The sequence below is a fragment of the Etheostoma spectabile genome, chromosome 3 (assembly GCF_008692095.1).
Source record: "Etheostoma spectabile isolate EspeVRDwgs_2016 chromosome 3, UIUC_Espe_1.0, whole genome shotgun sequence".
Taxonomy (NCBI): domain Eukaryota; kingdom Metazoa; phylum Chordata; class Actinopteri; order Perciformes; family Percidae; genus Etheostoma; species Etheostoma spectabile.
Genome location: NC_045735.1, coordinates 14085977 through 14099004, shown reverse-complemented (window position 1 = coordinate 14099004; position 13028 = coordinate 14085977). Strand labels below are relative to the sequence as shown.

The following is a 13028-nucleotide window of genomic DNA, read 5'->3' as shown; positions in this document are numbered from 1 at the left end:
TCAAATGATAGCAAAAATAAATATAATATGTTGTTAAAATCTAGGCAAACAAAGACTGAGTGTGAAATATGTTTCAGTTTATGGCTCAGTGGGATCAATTCATACCCGACTTGGTGATCATCTTGAGTGGCCCACAGCAAATTCTTATCAAGGTCTGTGAAACAGATATATAAATAAACACGTTTTTTGATATAGCCACCTTTAACAGTCCACAGAGTGCTTCACATGATACACATTTGTAAGAAATACAATAGGATCCAACAGAAATGCAGGAAAAAAATATTGATCAATAAGAAAGCAAGATAAGACAACTCCCCTGACATCCTAAAAAAGTTAGGGACCATGAAACTAAAATCCTCTTGCTGTGAATCAACAAAGCTGTGCAGTGAAAACAAACCTTCACGCTTCAGTTGATTGAGTTCCCCCAGTGTTGCTCCTGTATCAGCTCCTTGATTGATACATCAGAACCTAATTAGACCTTCTGTCCTCAACCTAGACTGTTTACTGACATTTATGGGAGGCCAGATCTACCAATCGTTAATACTTCCTGGAATTTGAAAGTGCCGACTGAACAGAAGCTAATTATTTATTCCTTTCTGTGTCCCATGGCTTGATTGGTAAATAGCTCCTCTGTTAGCTATATATCACTGACATGCAATCTTCCAACAGTCTGTGATCAAATAGTGTTTTGTGACATCGCTGTGATCTACTGCCTGCAGCAGACATATGGAGGGACAATATGGTTGTAAACATTGTATGGACAAAAGGATAGCGAAAGAGTCTTGAAAGCTGTTGGTGAAAATGCAGCCTGTGTATCTCTTTCTGTCCTCACCTGTCCCTTCACCAAAAATATGTCTCACTCAGTTGGAGCAGGGTCAAATAACACCTGTGTCTTAAGTTTATGTGCTTGTCCTAGCATGACTCTGCCCACTTCATTTTCTCAACAAATACAAACAGACATCTCCCTCCCGCCTGATCTCCTTGCAGTGTTAGTGCTTGATTTTGGCATGAAAGCAATCCTACTGTACCCAAGCAAGCTGCATTACCTTGTCCAAACAGCACAACCCTGCACCTTCTCTCTCACTTCAACTCTCACTTGTTCTGCTTAGAAGGTGTCATTCTGGTACAAGTACAAATAAACAGCTTTTCCTGTCCTGAATGACTGATTTCTGCGGGGAAGCAGAAACAACCTGTACACAACACTGACATACTTATCAGCTTATACGTAAAATTAGCAAACAGTAACACATCCACAATAACGGGCTACATAAACATTTAATTTGGATAAAGTTGGCCACCCCATAAATTGAACTTGCTTTTGTTTGCTCTGTTTTGGTCTCCACCACTTCCTGAGGAAATCTCTGGCTTTTTAGCTGCTAAATACTCCACTATGTTCTGCAGTTAGTCGCTGCCTTCTTCTTCATGTGGTGTATCATAGCTTTTTTCCACTGACACAGCTGCCTACTGCATCTGGAAACAACAGTGACGAAAGACTGAACCAAAACAGAGCTAAAACCACTAAATAGAGAATCTGATGATAATTTTTGCGTGTTCATCCTGAGAGCAACCCTTTCACATAGAGTATTAATGTGATCCATTGTTGATATAAAAACAATGATTACTGCTAAAACCAAGTAGTTTGAGTGCCTTGACAGACATGAAAACTCTCATACATGATCGATCCTTCCATGAACAGTCAAGATCATTTTTGAAAAAAACAAAATGAGCACCTGTTGATCTGACATGCTTTCCAGATATTTCCCACTCCTATCGATCCTCCTTATCTTAACCCTTGTGTTGTCTTCCCATCAGCCGAAACGTTCTGTTTTTCTGGGTTAAAATGTTTTTGAATTTTTTTCCTGACGTTTTTGTCACTTTTTGTTGTGTTTTTGTCACTTTTCCCAACATTTTTGTCACTTTTTGTGTTGTTTTTGTCACTTTCCCAACATTTTGGTCATTATTTGTTGTTTTTGGTCACTTTTCCCAACGTTTTTTGTCACTTTTTTGTAGTTTTGAAGCTTTTCCTGACGTTTTTGTTACTTTTTTCAAAGGTTTGTTGATTTTTTTTTTCGCCCTTTTCACATATAGTTTTTTTTTTTCAAATGCTCTGAAATTGTAAAAAAAAAAAAAAAAAAAGAAACACCCAAATTTCTGATATGGAAGCTTTTTGAAAATGGTTCAATTTGACCTGAGGACAACAGGAGGGTTAATTCCCTCCCTTTCCCCCGTATCCTCCCTCCCTCCGTTCCTACTTTGCTTTCTTTAATACCTTCCTGTAACCCAACATCCTTCTCCTTCCAACTTTACTTTCATCGTCACTTGATCCTTTGCATGTTTTATCATCGAAAAAGTTGTAGCCCAGTGTTATCCTCAGCCTTGGGCTGAGTTTTTTCCAAAACTAATTAAGTGTTTCCCCTCTACATTTGGATTGCCTTGTTCAGGGCCAGCTAGCTCGGGGCTAAAGCGCAGTTGGTCCACTTAAACGTGCCTTGTAAGATAGTCCATAGCTGGGCTACACTGGTTTCTCACATTACATTATGGTTAACCCTTGTGTGGTGTTCATATTCTTTTTATTTTAGATTACTTTTGGGCATTTTAGCGTTATTCATCAGGACAGCTGAAGACATGAAGGGGAAAGAGAAGGGAATGCCATGCAGCATAGGGCCACAGGTTGGAGTTGAACCCAGACCCGCTGCGCCGAGAGTAACCTCTGTATGTGGCGCCCTCTCAACCAACCTGTCCTATCCGGGCGCCCGTTTCATAATTTTGTCACACAGCCAATGTTTCCGGTCTGATGGACCCACCACATTATTCATTAATTATGTATTCAATCAATCAGATATAACAATTTATGTAAAAAATATTTAATAGATATCAATAATATACATATAATAATTTATGGTTCATATTTGCCCTGTGAGATCACATTTATAGACTTAGACTCAGACTCAGACTTAGACTTATCTGTATTAATCCTTTTGGATGACTCTCCCAAGGAATTAAAGTTTATTGATCACATGATAATTTTTGTTTTTGTGAGAAAAACAAGGAAATTAAATTGTAAAATCTTTTTAAAACGCTTTTTAATCATTATTGGTGCTTATTTCTTAGAATTTAATCAGAACAGTGAAGTGCTTGGCATTAACAACTTTGTAACTCTTGCGAGAGTGCAGGTGCTGAAAGACAACATAGTTTCATAGCACCTACAATTAAATACACTTGGTCCAGTTGACCCGACACCTCATATGTAATAGTTGTTGTGTAGGGTAGTAAGTCATTGGAATAATTATTTTTTAGTTCTTCTTCACAGAAAATGGGCAAAGGCCTATGAGTTTGAGTTAGAAGAATATAATACCATCGTTTTTCTTTTCTTTTAGCAATCATTAAAAACGGGTCCCACAGACCCAAACCCATCCAAAGTTAAAGAAATTTCATCACCACCCATAATGAACAGACGTTTTTAAGAACAGGTGTTGTTTTGAAAACTTGTACACCTTGCAGTCATTCACATAATGACGCACGCTTTTGTTGTTATATTATATATTACCTTGCCAGGTTGTTTGTTTGTCTGTCAGCAGCAAAGGACGGCTGCGACACTACTTGGACAAGATGGTTCTCTTTTGCATGGCCCAAAGAAAACATTAATTACATTTAGAGCGGATACAAATCTCGGATCCGAATCACCAGCGATATTCAAATGATTTTTTACTTTCGGTAACCTTGAAAGAATGGTGTTTGTTGCTTTCTAGCTCAAAAAATTATTTTCCCAACTGGGAACCTTAACACAGCATTAACATTGTAAAGTAGGTCATGCCTTGGCGACGTCTGCCCTCTGCGAGTGCCCTTCTAGTACCAGTATTGTAGTGCATATGCATATGGTATTCCTGCATATTCACTATGATCTTTACAGTGCTGACATTACTCTGCCCCCTCTAACTACACTCGAGAAAATCAAGTTAATTAATCATCAGCAGCAGAGAAAAAAATACACTGAGAAAAGTAAACTCGGTGCAACATTATACAACCCCTTTCTGCGAGCGTTTTCCTCTGCGTGCATATTTTAATAATTTCAACAGCCAGGCCGCCTTTGATGCATAACTTATCAGGGCACCAGAAAGGACTTAAAGGAACACACCACCGTTTGTTGAAATAGGGATTACACGGTTGGAACCTATGTTTGCCGGTTAGCATTTGTGAGTAAAAGTGAGCCAGAAAAACAACAACAATCTAATACTTTGCGTGGCCTGTGTATTTACGTTACAAATAGCAATGCAGATTAAGACTAGACAATTTCCTAGGCACCCACTATATTGGGTGGAAGCCAGCTGAAGCACTGCTACGTGGGACTGAGATATCACGCAGCAACTCTGTGTGAGTACAGGTCTAATTTGGGCAATCTACCCGTAAAACAACAATACATATGCTTACAGTATCACTTAACTGGACAGCTGTTTTGGTCCAATCGGCGTTGTTCCCATTTGACTTTATCACAGCGGAAAAAATTGAGGACTGCAGGATGCCTCACGTCTTCGGGCTGTTGAGTGGTTGTGCAACCTCCTCCTCTTCTTGATTTATATCCAAAGCATGCAGCTCCTGTTCTGAAAACTCTGGTTTGTAGAGGTAGGCTTTCTGCATCTAGATTGTTTGAGAAGTCTCCTCCTTTGCTCTCACAAAATCTGCCATGTTCATCGCCATTCACGTTCTACTGTAGAAAAATGGCTAGCTACTGTATAACCCGCCGGATATGTTGATGGAAGTTGGGGGGTTTAAGGTGCTGCGTGATCTCTGCGCCCATGTAGCAGTGCTTCGACTGTGCTTCCAACTATATGTTCCCAAATCATATCTGCCTAAAAATTGTCTAGTCTTAATCTGCACTGCTATTTGCACTCGTTGTGAATATGCAGGCCACAAAGAGTACTTATTGTGTTTTTGGTTGCTCACTTTAACTCACAACATACTAACCAGCAACATAGGTTCCATTCAATTCATAAGCAACTAGTGGCAGCGCTGCCTAACAATGCATGCACTGAGACAAAAAATGTGTTGGCCCACCTATCTACACTAGGGGAGAGCGGGATAAGCCTATTTCAACCATTGTGGCGTATTCCTTTAAACAGACTAAACAGCAGACTAAACTAACTGTGCTGAGGTTTGCTTTGTAGAAATGTTGTGCTTTAAGCATCAACTGTTTCTTGCAAACAACCTCACTGAATCTAAAGCGAACCCCACGTTCTATGCTACACGCTATTCTATCATCATCTTTGTGTTAGGGTCATTGTCATATATATTTGGATGAAAGGATTAGAGTCACAGACAATCACAGATCTTTCTCCTACCTGGTCAGGATCATTACTCACTCTGGATTAAGAGTCCCTAAAATGTAACTGTTTTGTGTAGAGTGGAGACCTTAGGCAACATAAAAACAACGCACTGCACACAGTACTTCTTTCGAAATGGAAACTTTTATGTTGTGGAAAGATCGCAAACATTATTCAACAAAACCTACTGTGTTGAAGTTTTATTTCAGCACAGCCAAGCTGACCTCATTTTGTCATGTGCGGAGCTTGTTGCTGCAGCCACAGTTTCACATCATTTCACAGGACACCGCATCCTTTTCTTCTCTTTGCTTTTCACATGAACATTTTTGTACATTTGTGGGATCGCCAAGCACAGCACCACTATTGAGTTGTGCTTTAACATTCAAAACAATCTTTTAACCTGCAGGCGTTAGCCCAGCTATTACCGCAACAACAGTTTTGCTTTTAAGTTTAATTTGATAGTTCTCTCTCATTGTCCTCAATAGACTGAGCAGGTTTATGGATTACAGCCCCTAGAGTCATTCCAGAGACTTAGATGTTTACAAATAGCTAGAAGATTGAAAAAAAAGGACTTGATAAATCACTTTATTCTCAGTCTGTGTAAAAAATAATTCCACGGCTTCACTTTGTTGTAGGTGTGTAGAAGAAGAGTATAATCGCTCCACCAGCTGGGAGTTATGGTCACTGGCCTGTCATAATATTCTCTCTCTGAACATGCCCTGAGATTGTCCATCATATGTGTGTGTGTGTGTGGTGTGTGTGTGTGTGTATGTTGTCGGGGGAGCCATCTGCTCTTGGCAGACTTAGCAGCATGATTAAAGGAAATCATATGAGACAGTGCATGCTGATCATTCCATTAATACACTTCAGAAAGAGTGCCTGATGTGCGCACACACACGCGCACGCACACACACACACACACACAATTTGCTTTTGAGCAAAATTAGTAATCATGATTGGTTGTAACCGCTCCTTATGTGTTGTCGTGGCCATCCAAGCAACACATGTGCATTAAGTTGTGTTTGCATCATGTTGCTGTCTGTTTAACCTCCAGATTTCATTTATTTGTTGGATTATTGTTCTGTGAAGACCTAAAATTCAATTCTAATAAATTGTTTTGGTGAGCCTAAAGTCTGCATGATATAATCCTTTTTTATATATGGTTGTAATTCTTGACATTAAATGTTTTTAATTTACTAATTCAACTGGTTGAAAATACATTTTTGGTTTTGTTGATGATAATAAGAAATTAACTTGTATTGCAGTTGCAAGTGCTCACTTAGCTCCTCGAGGTAGCTGTCCAGAAGTCATCATCCATTGCCGGGTGATCTCCTACTATGTATTTTTGTTTTCTGTTTCGAGCCACCTCAGCTCCCTGGCCTGCTGGTTCTTCTCTGCGGAGTCCATGTCATCCTGAGCCTGGAAGGCCCTCTTTCTTCTTCAGTCAGCCACTGCTTAAGCTCTTTGGCTTCCACCATGACAAGCACCAACCACCACCTTCTGGCCACAGAGTGATGCAGCTGCTTCCATGATGAGGTTTTGAACAGGGTCCATGCAGGCTCCGTCTCAAGGGATGATGAAATAAATAAGTCTGAATAGAGTCCTCTAGGTGTTTGCAGCTACACCCTCAATACTTTCGGGTCTGCTGGGCCCAATAACCTGATCCAACTTATCTGTTTTCCCCTGCATGTCCAAAACAGTCAGTGTGGCTCTTTTTGTATGATACAAAGTAATTCATTGAGCTTTGGCTCGGATTAATAAACCTAAAAATAAAAATAAAACCAAATAAACAATTTCCCTTAGGTAGGCTATGTGTGCAGAGACAGAAGAAAGTACTTTTTTGAACAGCATCTAATCATTTTATTGGTTAACTTCTCACACAGTTCTTTATTGTCATATCACTACGATTACAGCAGTTGTTGACAATGAAGATCTTGGAGATCAGGCCCCCTTCAACAATGCTCATTAAATATGTATAAAGGAATCACACACAGTAAAAAATTGCAATCAACTCAGGCTCCCCCCCTTCTAAAACCAATTCCTGTTCCCAAGAACTAAATCTACCCCTAAATCTTGCTTTGTTCACAGTTACAAAAATACTAGAAGATAATCATTACAGCAATTTAGTATGATTGTATTTTACCATGTTATCTTATAGTAATCCCATGTAGGCCTATCATCAAATAAACACGCAACACAGACACTCAGGCTTCAGAGTCTCAAACAAATGGTGGCATTTGTTGGAAAAGCGGATATGTTTCTGCCGTTAGTGGCAGCCTGGCACTCACACAGCAAGATACAGCACTGTGCTGTTTGTGCACACACATGGCGCGAGATCACTCGGCCACGTAATAATGAAGCTGAAGAGAGATAGGTTGTGATTTTGCAGAAAGAGAAATGAGGATAGAAAAGAGGATTATGCTTAAAGTCAAAGTGCCGGAAAAAAGTTTGGAGAATTGAAATGGAAAAATGCTTTTTTTGTTGTTGAATTGAACAGGAGTGTGGTGGTGTGTGTGTGTGTGTGTGTGTGTGTGTGTTATGGTTTTATCCCCTGTAAATTATATTTTTGAAACCAACTGCACCCCCACCCTTACTGTTGCAGAGTTGAGCCCAATAGCTTACATAACTCGAGAGCATAACCCGGACCACCCACACCACACCCACACACACACACCACACGCACACACAAGTGTGTCTCACTATCTTTGACACAATGCATTCCCTAGCCCCTTACCCTACCTTAACCATCAAACCTAAATGCCTAACCTTACACCCTCACCCTCACCCTAACCATAACCTAACTATAACCCTACTCCTAAAACCAAGTCTTATTCCTCAACAGCCCTTTCGTTGTGGGGACCAGCATTTTGTCCCCACAAAGCTGTCAGGACCCCATAAGTATACTGTATTCCCGTTTTTGGTTCCCACAAATGTAGTTAAACCTAATACACGCACACACACACACACGCCCACACACACACACACACCACTGCTTTGTGCTCTGAGGGGTGATCCTAAAGCAGACATATATGCATGAAGGCTTCCCTTTGTCTGCGCAGTAGTCTATCTTTGTGTCAATTTTTTTCAGCACGGTGGCTCACCAGTTTAGCTTTCTCACTGGGTAAATGATACAATTCACACAGTTCTGCATGGACACACTTCTGACAATCTTAGAGTAATTTTTAAACCAAAAATAGAATGTAGAATGTGCAGAATGGTAAATTTTAAATTTAGTAGTATTCCGGTTTCACTACTATTGTGACTACAGGTGATGACAAATTCCTGTGTATCTCCAAGCCAATCCAAGCAATTCCTATGTTTTCCTGTGAAAACAAATAGACACTGTACATGTTTTTACAAGAAACACTTATCATTTTATCCATTATCTCTTGAGTTATCTCTTGACTTGAGTTGTACAACACGTTAATGAATTTGATTTCCACATATTAACCCCTCCAAAATTATTTTAAAACTAAAATTGAAGTCTTGGCACAAGTCTATGGTGACTCTAGAGGAGAACTGTAAATTGGGAGGTGTCTCACCTGAGCAGCACAGCATCTACAGTATATTCCCCCATGGAGTTCAGACACCGGCGTGGTGGTGGTAGTGGCTGCTGATTTGATGAGGCTGATGTGCCAAAAATCTGCAAGTCTGTCTGTGATATGAGGCAGAGGGGTGCTTTGCCATTTGTGACGATTTGCACTGAAATGACAACTGACAACAACAGAAGAAATTTAACAGTGTAACAGCCAGAAACATGCCACGTGCATAACAGCAGCATGAATGTACAGAAATATCATAATTTAAACAGCGGGACGGCAGGATGATAGGATAACTATGTTGGTGTGTCACTGTGCTATGGATAGATGCAATCAGCTGATGTGACCAGCTGATGAACAGCTAATATCATGATTGACAGCCCCAGACAGGACAGGACTCAGGAAAAAATGAGTAAGCGTGATGACAAATAAAACTAAAGCCTAACATGCAAAGAATAATCTGACTAAACTGTGCTTTAGCTTCATTCAACAGTGATATATTCACACTCAGTTTTGGTTACCTTACAGAAAACGCTACAACGCTTCATCTCTAATTTTGGTGACTTTAATTTTTTTAGACTCCTGAGGAAGGAGTAATTTTCATTTCTGAGTTGGCAATTCCCCTACTTCTTTGGCGAAATAACCATTAAAACCAGTAATTGATGTTACTAAATGTCCAAAACCACAACAGCCTGCATGTGATTTGTACGTGATTTATATGTTTTGTTTTGTTTAAAATCTGATTTCCCATATATTTTCTACGGCTGCACCATTTATGTTTAATGCATCCATTTCTACAAATTTTTCCAAAGATTCAGCCTGGCATTGTTAGTAATCTTGGAAAACCTGTTACCCTTGACTAGATTTAAAATACTCTGAGGATTCACACATTTGTTCCACAACAATGAGTTTGCAATGACAGTTGTGTCCTGAGCGGGGAGGGCCACAGAGGGATTCAGACGTCAATGAAATACGCAACACAACACTGTCTCCTGAGGGAGGAGAAAAAGATGAAAAATAATAGGGAGATGATGTAAAAGATTTGCTCTCAAAATGTTTGAAGAGTAAGTAATAATTTAAAAAATGTATGCCACTGTGTCGAAGAGAAGTGTATGCCTGCACTCCTGCTAGAGCTGCCTTTGCAACATTTATAACAGATATCTGCTCATAAATTGAGCACCTTCTACCGGTGTATATGACTAAGCCAACCAGCAGTTGGCTGCAGCTACATTAGTACCCTACAGACATTTGAGAACAGTATCAATCTTTTCATCTGACTCTCTGCAAAAAAGAAATAAGTGTGTTTCCCAAAATTCAAACTATTTAACTTAAACTATGAAGCTTATTCTACTGTTTCAGTCAATACCAAGCAAATCTGTGAGTAATGGCTAACGGTATAAAGTAAATATGCCTTTTTGTCTTTTCCCTACTATGCTTGTCTCATTTTCCTCCATCTTCCCCCTAACCGTCTGTTCGGATCTTAGTTCATTTCACTCTATTCCTACTCCCTCCTTCCCTCCCTCCCTCGTCGTCTTTCTTCGACTTTATCTTTCAGTCTGCCCATTTCCACCAGCAGCAGACACACAGAAATTGGAGAACATTTCGTGTCTGACACCCAGCTTATCTCGCAGATAAAATCACCATGGAGGGACTCAGGAGAGGGAGGAGGAGGTGGTGGGGGGGAGAGGAAGACTGGAGGGAGAAAGAGAATAAATTACCGAAAAAGAAAGAGAGAGCAAAACAGAGCAAAAGGTAGAGGTATGAAATGGATGAGCGATGGTACAGGAGGAGAGGATGATGAGAAAGATTGGACAGAAACATAATGGTAAGGAGAAACAGTACAGAGAAGGAGAAAAGAACAGTTCAAAGGCAAAGAAAAGAAGAGGGGGGCGAAGAAATAAAAAAAACAGTGAAATCCTGAAGTGCCAGTAAAAACCTGATCAATGAATTAAGATTGTGTCATTTCATATTTACCACTGTTATTTTTCAAAATATGCTAAACCCTTATCAATCAGGAACACCTTGAGCTGAAGTAGTGAAGTAGGAGAAAGAGCAGAGGAAGAGGAAGAGAGTGGTGAGAGGGGTGGCGAGAGGAGGGGAAGGGGGAAGGGAGGGCCTGGGAGACAAGTGCTAATAGTAGATTAGTCACTCTCAAGATGCTGTGGGCTAGTGCACCACCATCACTGTGTGTGTGTGTATGTGGAATTGCCCCTTAATCATTGTACAGTTTAATTAAACCTGATTGACTTGATGAACGTACACACACACACACACAACACACACACCACACCACACACACACACACACACCCCCACACACACACACAGTGCTGCAGGGCAAATCAAAGTAAAAAGTCAAGGTTTTTGTTGTCCCTTACAGAGAAATTGGTTAACAGCCAGGATTCATACAGAAAACAGGACATAGTTTACAGAGTCATTGGGATTTCTTCCGCGTCCAGGGGCCTGTTGCACGAAAGTAGAATAAAGATATCCAGGATAAGTGAAAAAGCGCGGCTTGACTTAGTGTGAGCTCCTCATCGCGGCTTAATCGTTTGCACGTTTGCCGAGGCAGGATGAACAGGGAAGCTATGTCAAGCCAGGTGTAGATAGCTGAATAAGTGCACGTTCACTGCTTTCTCAAATAGACCACTTTATCGACCACAGATTTACTGATGAGAAATGGAGAAGACGCATGCGCCATATGTTTCACCCAATGAGCAGCAGCTTCTAATGGAAAGTAACAAGGAGGGAAGAATATGCAAAAAGGGAATACGCTGTTATCAACGGAGAGAAAAAGCCCAACATAGCGGACCCGACTGAATGTGTGAGGGTTAAAAATAGTAGGCTAAACTGTGTTTTAATTGCTTTAAATAGCTTGTTTCATGTTTCGTGTTTTTATGTGATAATGTGCTGATTTTACTTGTAAAGTGTCTTTAACTAGCCTCCATGTAAGCACTCTAGAATAAAATGTTTATATTTAGCCTTTCTTAAAAGTGAGCAGAGGGAATTAATGTTCCTCGGAAATGTAACCTACGGACTAAGGCTTAATTTCAAACCCTTTTCCCAACGCGAGAACATGTGTTACAACCATATGCACAATCTCTATAAGCAGGGTGCACATACCTGTACGCAAGTACGCATGCGCGACAAAAAATCAGGAAAGCGTAATGCCACTTGTTTTCACTACCCCTTGCGTACTTGACCGATCTTCTCATCTAACCTTACACATGACATGTTGCTTGCAAACTACGGTCAAAGATGTCCAAAAAGCAACAGACATTAACAGCTTCTTTGGCATTCCGCCACCTACAAAGAAACACCAACTGGAGCCAGAGCCGAAGAAAGAGTTTTTTCGGAAAAGTGGCTCCAGATGTGGCAGTGGCTGGAAGCTAACGAGGAGCACACTGAAATGTGGTGCAAGATTTGCCACTCAAATCCACATCTAGCGGACAAACCAGGTGCGTTTTATAAAGGCTCAAAGAATTTCAACCATCCTTTATTTGACAAACATGAAAAGAGCAAGGAGCACACGCATGTGGCGCAAGCCTTGCTTAAACAAGCTAGCCGAGATAAAATGTCCAGTCGACCACTTGCCAGAGGGCAAGACAAGCTGAATGAAGAACACGGCAAGCTCTGTTTAATATTTTTCTTGTTGCCTTCCATAAAGCAAACACGTACGTCCCATGTCTTCCTATTCTGAGGATATTCCTTTACTGAAGCGGCTAAGCAAATGTCGAAGGCGCATATCATTCACGTGAAGCGAGCGCACGTATAATGCAAGAGCATCGCTCACACCATCAGAGGGGAGTTACGAGCCAGGTTGCAGTCTGCTGATTTTTGGGGGCCTCTTTTGATGGATCTGAGGACATCACAAAAACTAGCAGGAAATCTTTTACATTGTGTCTGTGTCCAGCAACGAGAGTTTACCTCGACTTTATTGATTGATTGAATTGGGTGCTGACCAAACCGCGCAGGCCATAAAGACGACTTGTGAGACTTTTCCAGGACACAGGTTTGGATGACTGGACAACAAAGTTGGTTGCTGTGTGCACAGATGGGGCTGCGGTCAACTTTGGAATCCTCAACAGCGTTGTGCCAAACTCCGGCAACTTGCTGCGGTTGGGGACTCCCTTGTGCACATTCTGTGCACCGCACACACATTGGAATTGCGT

General features: G+C 40.7%; 1 long non-coding RNA gene across 1 annotated transcript in view; it reads right to left on the bottom strand.

Moving 5' to 3' along the window:
• Positions 1 to 5429: 5429 nt before the first annotated feature.
• LOC116684157 (uncharacterized) overlaps positions 5430 to 13028 on the bottom strand; it is a 17759-nt gene continuing 10160 nt past the window's right edge. The window contains exon 3 of the long non-coding RNA XR_004330766.1: positions 5430 to 5442. This is a non-coding gene — a long non-coding RNA (uncharacterized LOC116684157). The remainder of the gene's footprint in view (positions 5443 to 13028) is intronic.